Here is a 6,525-nt window from a genome sequence, read left to right as displayed (position 1 = left end):
AACTGAAAGGTTATTGAGCTTACTTAAGAAAACAAGATATAATTAAAGAGGTCAAACAGTAATTAATTCATACTTAATTTATTAACAATTAATATATGATTGAATTGTATGTAATGATTAAATCAATGGACGCTTTTTATACTTAAAAGTACTCAATAAATAAAAGTCTATAATTACAAGAGTACAGTCTCTCATACTTTTAGTGAAATAATATTGAGATTAATAAATTAAGGTTATTATATTAAAGAGTTTTAATTAATAATCTAAATTTATTGGAGCTTCAAATTATAGGTACATAGGTCCCCGAAATGGCTCTATCAACACTATTCAAGGTAAGAGTTGAAATTGGGAAAAATCAGGAAAATGACATATTTGGAAGATATTTGTTCTTCAGGGTCAAATATGTAATTGAGACAAATTATTTAATTAATATATTAATTTTTAAAATTAATAAATTAATTAATATAATTTTTTAAATAAAATTGGCATTTTCGAAAATAGCATTTAAATAATTAAAATAATTTATTTTGAATAAATTAGTTTTATTTATTTAAATAATGTGAAAAGATATTTCTGATAATTCAAATTGGATTTGAATTTGAAATGTGTAACGACCCAAATTCACTAATAGGGCTTAAGGGCCTTGATTAGTGTGCCAGGAGGGCATGATGGGAATTATGTGTGATTTTTATAATTAAGATGCATGATTATGATTTTAAGCATGTTATATGACTATGTGAATTATACTATGTGATAATTATGATACGCGATTCGTACCATGTGGGTGCGGTGATACCGATGTGATGCACATGCCGAGACGGTCTTAGAAAACTAGATAATGGTAATTGGTGATTTGGTAACTTGTGTGGCTATTAGTAACCTTAGAGAGTAACAAGTTTTATTGGGAAAATGGTAGAATTGTAAAGCTAGGAAAAGGACAAGTAAGCCCTTGAGGTCTAGTTAGTAAGGGATATTAATGGAGGGTTAAATTGGTCTTTTGGCAGTGTATAGGTGAGTTTGAGCTGAAGAAAAACACAAGTACGTATAACACTTGGGAAAATAGGTTTATGCTGAATTGTGGAGACCTAGAATTAGAGCAAAAGGGAGATAGAAAGGGAAAGCAGAATTTTAAAACTCTTGGAAGAAGAATCAAGGGGTGTTTGAAGTCATCAACAAAGCTTAGGACAAGAAAACTTAGAGGTAAGGATTTAGCTATAACATGTTTAAGTTTCAAGTCTGAATTTTTAGATGATGAATGTGAATTGAAGCAAGTTGGTGGCTGGTTTTGTATGAATTCAGAATTGGGTAATCAAAGGGAAAGGAGGTTTGAAGCTAGAGGTTGGACTCACCATTCAAGGTAAGGTTTCTGAGTAATTGCTAAGCTTATCTCTGTTAAGGATTAGGGGATTTGGAGTGTGGTTTGGGTTTGGGTTCAAGTTGTTTTTAATTTTCTGGTTTGAGTTACTAAGCATGAAACTCAAGAGTGAATTTTGGGAATAATTGTGTGAATGAGCTTGAGCATGATGTTTCTAGGTTGCTGTGAGGTCTATTAGGGATTTAGAGTTGGTTTTGAGACTTAGGAAGGAGTTTGGGGTGATTTGGAGTGAGTTGGGTTCGAGAAAAACGCGAAAGAAAACCCAGAATTCTGGGCTCGCGAAGGCGCGCCGCGGCGCAAGGCTGCTTCTGGGCGAAATTGGGCCTCTGACTTGCTGGGCGCCGCGGCGCACCAGGGCTGCGCCGCGGCTCAAGGCCAAATTCAGGACATGAATTTTCGCAATTTTAGGCCTTTGCTCCGGGGGTTCGGAGGGTGTCTTCGGTGTATTGTTTTAGGATTTTGGGGGTTCCGAGAGTGTGGGTTTGGTTCCGAGGAGGTAGCCTTGGATTGATTAGTGACAAAGAATATTTTATTTGTGTTGTGATTAGGACTTTGGAGAGGCTCGGGGTAGAGGACCGTGCTCGCGGCTTCGTGGCATCGGAAACCAGTGAATTCAAAGGTAAGAAAACTGCACCCGGATTTATGATTGTAATGGGACTAAGTGCTCCCGAGAGTTACATCATGTCAAAGTTGGTATTACGCCAAGGGACATGTAAAAGCTGTCTAAGGGTACCGTACATGATTTTAGCGTACGGGACGCGAATTGGCCACTGGGAGCCAGAAACAACAGGATAACAGAGGGAGCAGCCTGTGAGCGCTAGCCCTGGTTATCGTTTGTGACTTGTGTGCTATGTACTGAAATGCCTAGTATGTGAAATACTTGATTATACCGAGTGGTGATATATCTGAGTTTATGTGATATAATATGAGTAATTGACTTATCTGTTAGTAGTTCATGCTCTGTTGTTGTTGTGTTTTCTTGCTGGGCCTTGGCTCACGGGTGCTACGTGGTGCAGGTAAAGGCAAGGGCAAGCTGGACCAAGCCTGAGGTGGAGAGCTCCGAGGTGATATGTACATAGCCAGCTGTTCGATCACCATGGTCGAGGAGTGAGTTAGGACAGGGTTTACCTAACTGCTCGTTTTTCCTTAGTATGGCTGGTTAATGTATTTAAACCTTGTAACTGTTGTAAATAGCCTTTAAACTGGTATTTTTGGGATCCTGTGTAAGCAAACAATGTTTAGCAATGAAAATGTAACTTTTGAGACCAAAACGTTTTTAGCCCTAGCTCCTTTACAATTTTAGTATCACGATTTTATTTAAATGACTTGACCAGCAAGTCTGGCACTTAATAAACACACAGTGTATCGGTCCTGGCTATCCAGGGCATTACAAAATGATATTTATTCTTTAATTAATTTGATAAGATAAGTTATCAAGTTTAAATATTTTTTAATAAATAATAATTAAATAAAAGTTGTTGGAATACATCCCTGAAATCAGGGATGTGTTACACGGCAACTACAGTGCATGCATTTTAGTTGTATGTGAGTTGGGTTTGAATTCCAAGTTCACATGCAAATTACTTGAATTCCAAATTCGAGTTTAGACTTCCTTTTGATCAAATCAAACAAGTCTCTTAGTGGCTTTACTTTAAATGTTTCATAAAAATTTCTAGAAATTTTCTTTGCATTCAATCAATTTTTAAACATATCTAAAATAGATGTCAATCAATATTGACTTACTATTTATTATTTCCTTTAGCTTTGAACATTAAAAGGTTCAACATACATCTCTATGTATTAGCTAAACGGTTATGTGATTTTTGAGCTTTTATTAGATGAAGGTATTTTGGTTAATTTTAATTAACAGACTATATAAACAAGGAGAGAACCATTGAATGGTTGAAATAAAATAATGTCTTTTATTTATTTTATGTGCTTAATTAATTACAAGTCAATCTAAAAAATAATTCACATATATGTTTCACTTAATTGGGGTTGGAATAAAATTGTCTTATTAAATTTATGATTTGTACAATAATGAACAATTCATAATTATCATTTATACGCATTGATGAAATAGGTGGAACAAGTATATTTCAAAAAATAACAATTGAATTTATTAGTCAAAATAAATATTAAACTTGTTCATTCATCAAATAAGGAATCTAAAAATATAGTTTCTAGAAAAAGAACTTAATACAAAGTTCAAAATAAAATACTAATTTTCATGTCAGTTATCTCTTGGTCTAACGATCTGGAATCTTTTTCTTGTTTTTCTTTCACATTCTTTTCTTTTATTGAATAATGCATTCCTGAAAACAAGACAAAAATATGGTGGCATAAAAATTTGAATCAACTATTCAAATATATTAAAAAGAGATGAGCAAATCATATTTAGCCTTTCTTCTTGCAAACTTCTTAAGTGATCAAAAGAATCTCTTTTGATCCTTTCCCATATCTCGTATGTAGATCTGAGGTTCACATATCTCAATTTAAGATCGTATGGCATAGTTTTTAGTATGCAATAACTAGCCAAATAATCAGATCTCATACAATTTTGTAATTACCCAACTATTTCTAAGACCTTGGACCATTAAAACTACTAGACATAACTACTATTTTTGGGAAACATACCTAAGAAATAACATAACTTTATTTAAAACCCAAATATCATACCAATACAAGATAAGGTAAAACTATAAAATAAAAATGTGATATGGTATGGGATCCCATTGTTTATAAAACAAAAAACATAAACTTTAATTGTTTAAATACTAAATGCGGAAATACATAGAGACATAAATAAAAAGACTAAAAGAAAATGTCATCCTCGGTTTTGATCGTCACGCAGTCCATTCAATCCATTCATCCTCAACACACAAGCCAAGCTGCCACGAATCTTTCCGCCTTCCATAATCATTTTCTTGCATCAAGCTAAAAATAAAGGAATGAGCCTAATGCCCAGCAAGGAAAATCTACTAACACATTAATCATAAATCATAAACATAAGACTTTATCATAAACATATACTATAAAACATATGACTATAAAAATGTATATCATATAGGACTACAATATTAATGGCCATTAACTCATTAACATGGCATGTGATAAACCATCTAGGTCCTCTGTCTACTAAATGAGGTAGGTTAGATCACATGGTAGTATATGATAACCCATCTAGGTCCTCTGTCTACTAATCGAGGTAGGATAAATCATAACTCTAAACCATGAAAATGATAAAAATTCTTGGGGCTTGCTATCTAAGCAAGTCATATGCCCAAGCGACTGTAAAACATATTCTTGGGGCTTGCTATCTAAGCAAGTCATATGCCCAAGGACTACAAAACATAATTATACATATACATATCATAGCATAAAATATATCATAACATAAACATATCAGCACATATAATCTATCCTATTTTCCTGAACAAAACTCGGGATATGGAGACAAGAACGAGATTGGAACACTCCTAAAAACCAACAGTAAAACCATAAGTATTTCTAAAGAATGAAGATGAAAAGAGAACTAAACCATCCAAATAGAAACTTACCGAAAAGAACCATAAGTTTCAAGAAACTTAAATACCTAACCAAGAATCATAAACAAGAGTTAGGATCTGAAAAGAAAATAAAAGAAAACTAAAGAACCATAGAGAACTTAACTTAGCGATAAGAATACCTTAAATGATCTTATGATTTGATCTAAACCTCGATACCAAAACCTCACTATATCTCACTTCCCAAGTGTTAAGAAAAGCTTAGAATGATAAAGCTTTTAACCCAAAAACCCAAGTGTTTCTCTCTATAGGTAAGCTTAGCAACTTGGAGGCTCTCAACAATTGCTTGAAGAATGAAGAAAATAGTTGAGTACTAGGTCCTATTTATAGAGTTGAAGGAGTGAAACTAACCCCTTTCAATTTGAATAAATAAATTAATATAAAATGAAAAAGATTTGAATTTTCGTTCAACAGACGCCCAAAACTCGGTCAAAATCGTTCAAAGGTATGTCTAAGTGGTCAAGGCTATTTTTAAATTGAAAAATCCTCAAACTTCCAAAAATGATAATTGGAGTCGATATATCGCCTCTCCCATATTCCCGAGCCCCGTTCGATCATTTGTGCGAAGTCGACGTATTTTCCGTATCTTCCATAGGGGATATATCGGCCTCTATAGTTGCGATATATTGGCATACGTTGATATATTAAACACGTATTTGTACCTTTTCAGCATATTTTGAATTGATAAAACAACTTTGACTAAGTATAAACGTGATCCTAACAGTTTCTGGAAGGCTCTAGAGCTTCTAGATCTTTCTTTTATTTAAACTATTCATCAAAAATACTTAAATCCTTAATAAACATGATTATGACAAGTTTAATGCTCTTAATAATTCTATCTAAACCTTAGATTATAATAAATAATATTTCTAGAACTAGCAATATTAATCAAACCTTATGTTATAAATAATATTCTTAAACTATAGGTTAAACTTATAAAATCCATAAATGTTGCTATGAGTTTCCCACTAAGGCCCGCCTTGAACCAAAATCTACGGAAAGTAACATACTACAGCCTACTACTAGCTACTACTAGTACTATCTAGCCAAGTAAAATTCTGGGACACTACAATTCTCCCCTACTTAAAATAATTTTTTCCCCGAAATTTACTCACCAAACAATTCTAGATACCGTGCTAACATGTCTTCCTCCAATTCCCACGTTGCTTCCCGTTCAGAACTATTACTCCATAGGACCTTGACTATCGGAATACTCTTAGACCGTAATTCCTTCATCCCTCTATCCAGGATGCTAACCGGTCATTCCTCATAACTCAAGTCTTTCTGGAGTGCTATCGTATCGTACTTGAGGACGTGAGATGGGTCTAACACATATTTACGCAGCATCGAGAAGTGGAACACATTGTGGCTATCTGCTAGATCTGGCAGTAGGACTAATCTATATGCAATTGTTCCGACCTTGTCCAATATCTCAAAAGGACCTATAAACCGGGGACTAAGCTTGCCTTCTTCCCAAACCACTTCACACCTTTCATAGGAGATATCTTTAAGAGGAATTGATCTCCGACTTTGAATTCCACATCACGCCGCTTGGCATCCGCATAACTTTTCTGTCAGCTTTGA

The sequence above is a fragment of the Humulus lupulus genome, chromosome 1 (assembly GCF_963169125.1).
Source record: "Humulus lupulus chromosome 1, drHumLupu1.1, whole genome shotgun sequence".
In the NCBI taxonomy this organism is placed as follows: domain Eukaryota; kingdom Viridiplantae; phylum Streptophyta; class Magnoliopsida; order Rosales; family Cannabaceae; genus Humulus; species Humulus lupulus.
This window is presented reverse-complemented; position numbering follows the sequence as displayed.